Genomic DNA, 10,692 nt, shown 5'->3' on the forward strand with positions numbered 1-10,692 from the left:
TCAGGTGCTTTGGAGAATAGGTTGACTCTCTCTACTTTGTGGTAACCTCTCAGATTTTGAAACACTGCTATCATATCAACTCTAGTCCTTCTTTTCATTAAACTAGATATTAAACTTCTCCATGAAGGTATCCAAACCTCTTTTAAAGTCATTTAAATTAGTAATTGTCACAACATTTTGTAGTACTGAATTCCTCAAGCTGAACTATATAAATCTCCTTCCCTTCAGAATTTTGGTTTCACTTGATGGTCCCTGACTTAATCTCTCAAAAGAGAGAGAGAGAATAACAATTTCTGCCTGTCCATATATGCTTTAATCATACTCTGTCTCATTCTATTTCTCAACTAAATTATTTCAAACTTTTAAACTTTTCTTGTGTCTGAGCCCTTTGACTATTCTATTTTTTCCCTTTAAATTTTCTTTTTCACAGCTAACACTGTCAAGACTCTATCTTAACTGAACTATCCACTATGACCCAAGATCATTTTCCTGGTTAGATACATACCCTATTGGTAAGATAAAATTTATTTTGGGGAAATTTGTGCTGATTTTCTTTAAGCAAAGATTGATCCTTTAAGCGCCTATTCATTTTTTCTTTGACTATGATTTCTACTAATTTCCTTGGAACTGACATTCAGTTAAACCATCTGTAATGTCTGGATCTTTCTGGATTTTTTTTTTTTTTGAAAAATTGGGGTCATCAAAAAGCAGGGCATTTTATAGTTCTATGCCACTGAATCTGATCTGAGTGACATATTTTTGCTAAGTGGTCAGCAATTCTACATTTAGATTCCTTAGGAACTCTCAAAGCAGGTGACACCAGTGGTTTGTTACAATGTAGTATCTCAAAATGTCCTAGAATTTCTTCTTTACTTATCTCAATTTGCTTTACTTGTTCCAGTTTCTTTCCTGGGAAATCAATATAGATTCAGAGAACTAGTTCATTTGATAAATGCAGATGCAAAGAGTTCATTCAATTTTATTATCCTTACAGTTCCTATAACAAGCACCTTTAACAATGCAAATTTCTAAAGATTTCCATTCTTTAGAAGAACACAGTTGATCCATAGGCCAATCCTTTCTTCTTCTACAAAGGCAAGCCTATGAGTGCCAGTAGGGTAAATTAGTCAGTAAAACAACTGCCATTCATTGGAGGTTAAATAGCAAGGGCCAGATTCTAGCAGCCTCTCACCATGAGGAAGAAAAGAAAAGAAATTTTGCTCACTCAGGGTTGTGGAGCAAAAAATGGCATTAGTGTGTTGAAGGAAAAGTTTTCATCATGGTTCAGTCCAAGCCAGGAATAAACAACTTGGCGACTGCTTTAGAAAGAAGGTTGTAGTTTATTGTAGAGGAAAGCCAGACAGAAAGATGGCTGTGGAAGAAAAGAGAGAGAGGGCATGTAGGGAGTGGGTTTTTATACCATCTGGAGCCTTTTGTTTAGAGTTGTTCCTGTGGCATGAACTTTGACCTGAGTCTAAGTGTGCCCTTTGGCATCTGTGGGTTAATCCTATTATGTCTCGTCTTAGAGTTTGGGTGGGGTATGTAGATTTTAGGTGTCTTTGTCTTCCTAAGCTCCTAGCTGGGGGCCTCAAACCTTCCTGGATTATTTACATCTGCATTTCTACAGAGCTGGTTTCTGCTTGGGGGTGGGAGACTTGGGACTATTAAGAAAACTGGGCATGCTTTTCTGCCTCTTTAAGATCCTTTGAGAAAATATATTTTTCTGCTCTTTTAATATTTCCTTCTCTGGGGGGGGGGGGCTGACTTCCCACAAGTGTTTGATGTTATTTGTATTACTTAAGACTTGCCTAATATCTTTTAAAATGATCAAATGGCCCTACATTGGTGTTTGTTTATATGTTTAATCTTGCCTTTATTATTTTTATAAATAACTCAAAGTGGCAAACATACCTAATATTACTTCCTCCTTCTATTTTCCCTTCAACAACAACCCTGTGAGGTGAGTTGGGCTGAGAGAGAGAGCAATTGGCCCAAAGTTATGCAGCCAATGTTTGTTCCTAAAGTGGTACTACCGGTAGAATTCACAGTCTCTTAGTTTCTTGGTGCCTTAACCACTAAACTAGCTCCCGCTTTCTCTTTAAATCCTTTCCCCAAGTCTAATAACCATTAATGTTTTCTTTGCTACTGTGTGTTCCCAGTTAATTTGAAAAGACACTTTAGGAGATTGTAACATTCCTAAGAAGGCCTAGTCTTCTCTAAACTGGCTATCAGTGACCACCAGCTATTGGGCTTAAACCAGTGGTGGGATTCAAATATGTGAACAACCGGTTCTCTGTGTGGATGCCGGTTCCGGAAGTCCATCTGGGCCTGGGTGACAAAAAATTAGCTACCAGTTCTGCCAAAGTGGTGTGAACTGGCTGAATCCCACCACTGGCTTAAACTGCTCTTGAGTTTTTCAGTTAGCACACACACACACAAAAAAAGGGGGGGGATATCTTAGCCTTGCTTCTGGTTGAAGAGAGGAGGAGAAGATAGTGGGGATAAATACTCATCTGAAGGCAATAAATGGTGCAACAATCCAAATTTCCATATTTGGTTGGGACAAACTAGCATTTGGGCTAAGCCTTACAATTCCTTTTACCCTTTGACAAATGACACAATGACCCACTTCCTGGATGGTTTTCTGCTTTAAATAAATTGAAAGATCTTCCATTTTATGTATTTCTGTTATGCATTCCTCCTATTCTTCTTGTTTGTATTATTTATTATCATTTACAGAGTTTTTGCCGGTTTCTTTTTTATTCTCCTTATTAGGATAGGCTTTCTAATTCCTGAAAGGGGCTATTTTAATTTTTTACGCATTTCTGGATACTATAAGAAAATGACAATCTTGATTTGTTTGACTTCATGTGACAGAGATACATCTTAACTGGGCATCCATTGCTGTGGTTTTAAATACGGTACTCTCCAGACCTTGTGAAGTGAAGGCTTGATGCTTGTTTTCAGTTTTCCCTTTTCCCAAATGGCATTACATTGGATCCTTTTAACAGTTTTTTATTTGCACGTACAGCAAATGCACTATTAATAGACCAGTTTTAGACTCTTTCTTAAAGCTGAGGGGATATCCTATGTATACTGAAAGAGGTGGGAAGCATCAACAGATCTTTGCTTCCAAAAAGCTTGGTTTCTCCAGAAAGAGACATATAATTTCAGCAGGAATCAAAAACCCAGCTCTTGTGAGGTCCATCACTTGCAGAGAGAAAATTATCCTGCAACATCATCCTCCCCAACACCTCTATACTCAGACAACAGAATTAAGCTATTGTCTGACAGGTTAGCTGTACAGAATGCCAGGGTGTTGTTCACAGTGCTATTTGTCTGGAAACTTCCACTCAGGTGATCCATAAAGGTAGCATTGGAATTATTCTGCTCGGTCTCCACCGCCTGATAGGAATCTGAGTGATAACCAGTAGGAAGGCAATGAAGCATTCATGCATTGAAAAATCATCTGATGCACACACCCAGACCCTGGAATTTCCCAGTGGTATAAAACAAAAGAGTATAAGTCCTCCCATCAACTTTCAAAACTCATCTTCAGGTTATCATCTTTAAGCTACCTGGGAACAAGTAGCTACTTAAGCTGTAAAGTGAATCTGTGGAGTAATTTCTTTTATTTTCCAACATTCTGTTGTACTGCAATATGACCAGTAAAGATAAGTAATATAGGTAGTCCTTGACTTACAACCACAATTCAGCACCAATTTTTTGTTGTTAAGTGAAACATTTGTTAAGTAAATTTTGCCTCATTTCTTTTTTCTTTTTATTAGTTTTTATTGGTTTTTTAATACAATTCAACAGTTCTTATTCAACAAACATGTTGTCTGAGTTTATCATTCACTAATACAAATTAAATTCCTAATCCCTAATTCGTTTCTCCAGTAAGTAAGTCCCAAGTTTGAAAATATACTCAATCTCAAAGTAAGTCTGTCCATTTCTGCGCAGTCTAGTATTTTTTTTTAATTATTTCTTCCTCTGGTGGTATTTCTTCACTTTTCCAGTATTGTGCAAATGTAATTCTTGCTGCTGTTATCATGTGCAGAATCAAATATACACTTTGTTTATCACGTTTTTCTGGCATTATGTCTAATAAAAAGAGTTCAGGTTTAAAATCTATATGTTTCCCCAACATCTTTTCTAGTATTTTACCTCATTTCATACCTTTTGTACCATGGCTGTGAAGTGAATCACTACAGTTGTTAAGTTAATCACAGGGTTGTTAAGTGAATCTGGCTTCCCCTTTGACTTTGTTTGTAAGAAGGTCACAAAAGAAGATCACATGATCCTGGGACACTGCAACCGTCATAAATATGTTAGTTGCCAAATATCTGAATTTTGATCACGTAACTGTGGGGATACTGCAAGGGTTGTAAGTGTGAGAAATGGTCATAAGTCACTTTTTTCAGTGCTGTTGTAACTTTGAATGATCACTAAATGAACTGTTGTAAGTCGAGGACTACCTGTACGGTTTGAAAGCCATTAGGTTTAAATGTAGATACAGACTAGAACTTTGAACTTTTGCTCACAAGGATGTTTGTCAGGACAAAACATGTGTACATGTACTGTGGGCACGTGTGTACTAATTCCTGTACAAAATCATGAGATGTTGGCCTAGTGAAAAATAGCTAGTTTATTTCTAGAATATTTTGTCTCACTGTCCAGAATAGGCTGATCGAAGTGTTTCAAGGGTGGTCTGTTCACTTTCAAGGTCCTGTTTCAGAAAACATACTTTCCCCCAAAATGGATGAATCATGCTAGAACTTATGGATTGACCCCTTCCAAGGAAAATGGAACATTCTAGGGAACACTAGAACATAGCTATTTCTGAGGGATCTAATGGATAGCAACACCTAGTGACTTTGGCTGATCTTGAAAAGCTAAGCTGGCTGAACCTGCTTAATATATGAATGGGAGACCATCAGGAAAAACACCTGTATTTACTGGGAAGGCATAAAGGTATCCAAGAAGACAAATATGGTCCAGCAAAAACTACATGGATGCTTATGTAGTCACTGAAGCTGAATTCATTTTGAGGAGTTTTAACATTTACCTTATTTCTGAGGATTGTGTGTAACTGAAGGCCAGGGAATAGCTTTGTAGTTTGTAAACTAATATATTAAAACATAAAAGGTGTCATCTATTCCTCAAATTAATTTAGATATAACACACACACATGTGCGCATGCACGCGCGCGCGCGCACACACACACACACACACACACACACACAGATACATATTGGAGAATGGCAAAATGTCCAGATGGACCAATGGTCTTTGCATTTAGAACAAAATATAACAAAAGAAAGAAAGAAAGAAAGAAAGAAAGAAAGAAAGAAAGAAAGAAAGAAAGAGGAAGGAAGGAAGGAAGGAAGGAAGGAAGGAAGGAAGGAAGGAAGGAAGGAAGGAAGGAAGGAAGGAAAGACATGTTTTGTGATCCTTGGCACCCAAGTGACTTTTTTTAACAAGATATATTGTTTGCTACAGAAAGCCATCAAGTTAGATGAGAAAGGAAATAATTTATGGAGTCTAAATCTGTACCAGTTTGTTATAATGGTTAAGGCATCAGGAAAGAAGCTGTAATTCTAGTCTGCCTTAGAATGTCCTGATTGTGAAGCCAGTCATACCCTCTCAGCCCTAGGAAGGAAGCAATGGTAGATCACTTCTGAAATCTTGCCAAGAAAATTGCAGAGACTTTCTTCAGAGAGTTGCCAGAAGTCAAGACTGACTTGAAGCCACAAAAAAACAAAACAAAACAAAAAAAAAACACAAAACACAAAGTTTTATCAACCACTAGTGCTAGCGGAATGTAAACAGAAGACAAAAATAGGAACTAGGTTTCCAAATTTATTCTTTTTTTAAAAAAGGCAGTCAGACTGGTATCAGTTACTGCTGTTTTTATTTAAAGGATTAAAAACATTTTTGGTCAGCTTCGGTAGGGCTAATTTTATAAGTGTGCACAGGCTGTGGTCAACAGCACCTCTATCAACTCTTCTTCAATTTTCTGAAAAGGAAATTGGCTCCAGCCACAGATGGTCACTTAAGTATTCCTTCTCCTTAGGCCTTCCTCTTCTTTCATGTCCTACAGACAGCTGGAAGGATGCCAGTGCTGCCACAGACAGATGCTTCTGCATTATCCTTTGATTTTGCATCCTTTAAGTTAGCATGCAAGAATGCTTCATTTTATGACCTTCCTTCAAAAAATTTCACAAAGCTCAAAGGGCACAGAATTTCATCATTCGAATTTCTCACTGCAAGGTGACTCAAACTCCTATGACTGAAGCTTCTGTATGACATCAAATTTATCCTTCAGAAGGTTGCATAATCAATGTTCTTCTTGCCAAAGATCTGCAAGAAGTTCTCTATTGTTTTATCTTACATCTTAGTATCCACTGGAGCTTTGCCTCTGAAAAGTGAGCTATAGTGGGAATTTTGTAGAAGTATCAACAGAAGCAGAACATTTGTATTTTAATTAAGAGGAAAACCAACAACACTGCATGTTGGTAACAATAGCAATTGACTTATATTGAGCTGTAACATTGCTCCATCTAGCTGTAATTCTTCTGGATCTTTCTGCCTTCAAAACCCCCCCTGCTTTTAGTGAGGATTATTCTTAAATTCATTAATATCATTGAAGGGGCTGCCACAAAGAAGAGGGGATGAACCTATTCTCCAAAGCACCTGAAGGCAGAACAAGAAGCAATGGATGGAAGCTAATCAAGGTGAAAACCAACCTAGAACTAAGGAGAAAGTTCCTAACAGTGAGGACAATTAACAATTAACAAGTGGAACGGCTTGCCTCCAGAAGTTATGGGTGCTCCAATACTGGAGGTTAAGAAGAGATTGGACAATCATTTGTCTGAAATGGCATAGGGTTTCCTGCCTGAGCAGGGGGTTGGACTAGATAGAAGACCTCCAAGGTCCCTTCCAATTCTGTTATTCTGTAAATCTTTTAATACAATATCTTCTGATTGATTAATGTTTGCTTTCTATCAATTAATAGGGCAATTGATATATTACTTTGGGAATGCCCCATCCCAAAATCAAACATTTCTATGGTTTATGCAAGCAGGACAGAATGAAGATATGGCAACGGTTCTGGATTCTTTCCTGTTTTTGACTTTCTTTTTTTTAGAAGGCAACTGTGTGTCTCATTCATTGCAAGATATTTTTTCTCCCTAGTCTGACTGAATGTGTTGTCTGAAAACTGGGATGCCTTAGCAACACAAAGCTACATGTCACCTCCTTGAATTTCTGATTGATTTTACATTATCTATTATGGCCCCTTTTCCATTATGGAAAAAAAAAGCTAGATTTGGGTTCATCTCCAATCTGTCTCTTTAGAAAAGGAAAATTAACATTTCTTATGGCTTTGGGGAAGCTTATTCCAGGCACTATGAGATCATGGCTATCATAGACTCCACTGATTAAATTCAATCAATTTGCATGAGCCCCAAAGTCAGTAAAGCTGATTGGCATTCAGTTTCACATTAACACGTGTTCTGTTTATTTAAAGGGGTAAACATTTTAAATCAGCATGGTCTGATCAGTCAGTCATTTCATTTCATACAGATAAGCTCTGAAATAAAAAAAAAACCCCTCTTCTCTATAATTTTCCAGTATTGTGTTCAGAGAAATCATTACCTTTACAGTACAGCATTAAAATCCCAAAGAATTAACAGTCCATACAAAAATGCATGAGGTTTTAATTCAGGGAAAGAACATAATTCATTCCTTAATTAAAAAAAATTCTCTTCTTCTAATTCAAGATCAGACCTTGAGAAAAGATTTTATAATACAATTGGGGTCAATACGATAGGGATTTTCAATCCGTCTAAACTAGATGACAATGAGTGGCAATGTTTTAAAATTTGTTGCTGTGTTAGGATTAAATTTAATCAGAGGGAAAAAAATTGCCTTCCTTCTCTCTGGTTATTATTTCTCCATAATGGATCAGTAAACTGTAGCTCAGTTAATTAAATATATTACATGTTATTAAATTAGCTGGATAATTCAAGAATATAGGAAATATGAAGTTGAAAATCAAAGCTCTGAGTATGGGGAAAAATAGGGAAATTTATTTCCATAGGAATTGGTCTGCAGTTATTTTTATTTCTTGTCCATTTTCAGGATTGACTTGGCCCTTATTGATAACTGACAAATAATTGACCCAATGGGTAATAGGTCTATATCACTGAGCATCTCTTACTGAATACTGAATTCCATCTTTGCATGCATGTAAACAATATATATCTGCATCACATCGGCCTCATTTTCCTACCTCCTCAAATCATCTCTGGATGATTGAAACAGATTTTAGAGAAACGTTATGGCTTAGCAAGTAAAGAGAAATATTCTTAGCACATTATAAACAAGCAAGTGACGTGTATGTTGTTTATGAAAATAATAAAGGTGCAATATCAATGAAAATTAGTTCATTAATTAATTAATGGACTCCATTGGATCATGCTCATTTGACCCACCAAGCCAAATGGATATATTTGATAAATTCCCCACCTCATTGGTGCATATTTGGGATTTTGCTGTTAGATTGTCAGTCATTGAATTGGCTGCAACATGTAGCAGGTGGTGGATGTTGCAAGATAATGAGTGACAAATTATCACAATGTACATAATGAGCCAGGTCTATAAAAGCTGTTGGTTGGAAGCAGTGAATCTCAACCATAATTGGTGGGGATCTGTTGCAGGATCTCTCTACACACACACACACATACACACACACACACACACACACACACACACGGGGGGGGGGGATATCAAACACCAACAAGTGCCTGATTTCTGGGTCATCTTTCCAATGAGCTTCATCCTAAAGTTTAAAGGAATTCTGCATTTGTGTGACATGATATTTTAATTCTACCCTTTCTCCATGGATCTCAGAGCAGTGTTCAATGGATTTGTTTCCTCATTCTATTTACATTATAACCCTGGCTAGGTTATAAAACAACATATGTGGCTAAAGCTTCCAAACATTTCTGGTGAATGACTAGGAGGGCCAAATTTGAAATTTTCTATACAATTCATTCTTTAAAGCCAGATCAACATTTTATGGATGGATGGATGTAGGTAGGTAGATAGATAGGTAGGTAAGTATTTTTGGCTTCAAATGCTGTTTGTTTATTCTTTGATAGTTTGCCCTGTAGAACACAAAATCCCAAAAGAAAACATTTTATATTTGATTTTGTTGGTTTTTATATGAAAATTATCAGCTGTAGGGGAACTTCTGGCCAAAAAACTGGGCTGCATTTCAGTTCAATGACAGCCGTCATCCTTGCCAAGGTAAACTGTCAACGTTTACTCACCATACAAGATTGACAGTCCCAGGGTGGAACCCACAGCTCCTGAGTGCCCTATTCTTCCTCTGCCTCTTGAAATACAACTGGAACAGACTTTTCATGCTGCGCTTCTGAAGCCAGAGAATGTTTGCAAGGGTTTTGAAATGAAACATTCCACCAGCAACTGCCTACAATTCCTGGAGCACAAAAGGAAAAGCAGATTTGGACGCTTGGGTGGTTCATGCCATGTGAAATAAGAAATGCCATTTTTACATGGTTGCTGGAAGGTGCAAGGTGTTCCAGTGCATGATGCAAAAGATACTTGTGAGGGAAGTCAGCCTTCCCCAGAGAAGGAAATATTAAAAGGGCAGAAAAATATATTTTCTTCAAGGATCTTAAAGAGACAGAAAAGCATGCCCAGTTTTCCTTGATAGTCCCAGGTCTCCCTCCCCCAAGCAGAAGCCAACCCTGTACAAATGCAGATGTAAACCATCAGGAAAGTTGGAGCCAGAAGCTCAAGAAGACAAAGACGTAAAATCTGCGTACCCCACCTGTGACAGGACATTGTAGGATTAACTCACAAAGGCCAAAGGGCACACCCAGACTCAGGTCAGAATACGTGACGCAGGAAATAAAAAGCCTCAACACAGGAACAGAAAACTATTTCAAACAAAAGGCTAGGGAGGGTATAAAAACCTACTTGCTACATGTGCTCACCCCTTCTTTTCTTGGTCTTTCCTGCAAGAACCATCTTTCTGGCTCTTCAATAAACTGCAACCTTCTTTCTAAAGCAGTCGCCATGTTGTTTATTTATCCCTAGCTTGGATGAACAAGGATGAAGACTTTTCTTTCAACAATTGCAATACCCAAACTTAGCCATCTCCAACCTGAGGCTGTGTAGATGGGCAGTGATTAAGTTCCAAGAAATCCCAATTGGCATAGTAACAATGGTATGTGAGAATGAGCTTGAGGAGCGAGGGGAAGAAATGCTACCTAGGAAACAAAGAAATAAGAGAGGGAGGAGCCCCTAGTGGCTTAATAGTTAGAGGAAAAACTTAGGAAAGACCCCTCCCAATTGTTCAGGCAATTAAAAATGTCATTCAGAAGCTTGTATCTTCAGACCTGCAATTATTCTGTTGATGTAGCCTAACAATAAAGTAGAATTAGCTTATCTAGTTATGTTTCCTGTCTGCTTTACCTAGGAGGGCTAACATAAATCTAAAAACTAACCATTTTTTATGTAAGGTTTATATAAAAAACACCTTAAGAAGTAATAATACAAAAAAACAACAGAAACCCTAGGTGAATTTTTAGGTATCGAAGTCTGATCCAGTTTGGCGTAGAGGTTAAGGCACCATGCTAAAAACCAGGAGACTATGAG

The 10,692-nt window shown here is 37.6% G+C and overlaps 1 protein-coding gene across 1 annotated transcript in view; it reads right to left on the reverse strand.

Moving 5' to 3' along the window:
- Window positions 1-9,424, reverse strand: part of SPATA16 (spermatogenesis associated 16) — a 202,864-nt gene extending 193,440 nt beyond the window's left edge. The window contains exon 1 of the mRNA XM_039338463.1: window positions 9,339-9,424. The gene's annotated coding sequence lies outside the window, so the exon portion shown is untranslated. The remainder of the gene's footprint in view (window positions 1-9,338) is intronic.
- Between the last annotated feature and the right edge of the window lie 1,268 nt (window positions 9,425-10,692).

This window comes from Crotalus tigris, unplaced genomic scaffold (assembly GCF_016545835.1).
Source record: "Crotalus tigris isolate CLP2741 ecotype Arizona unplaced genomic scaffold, ASM1654583v1 scf7180000017549.6302385, whole genome shotgun sequence".
Taxonomy (NCBI): Eukaryota; Metazoa; Chordata; class Lepidosauria; order Squamata; family Viperidae; genus Crotalus; species Crotalus tigris.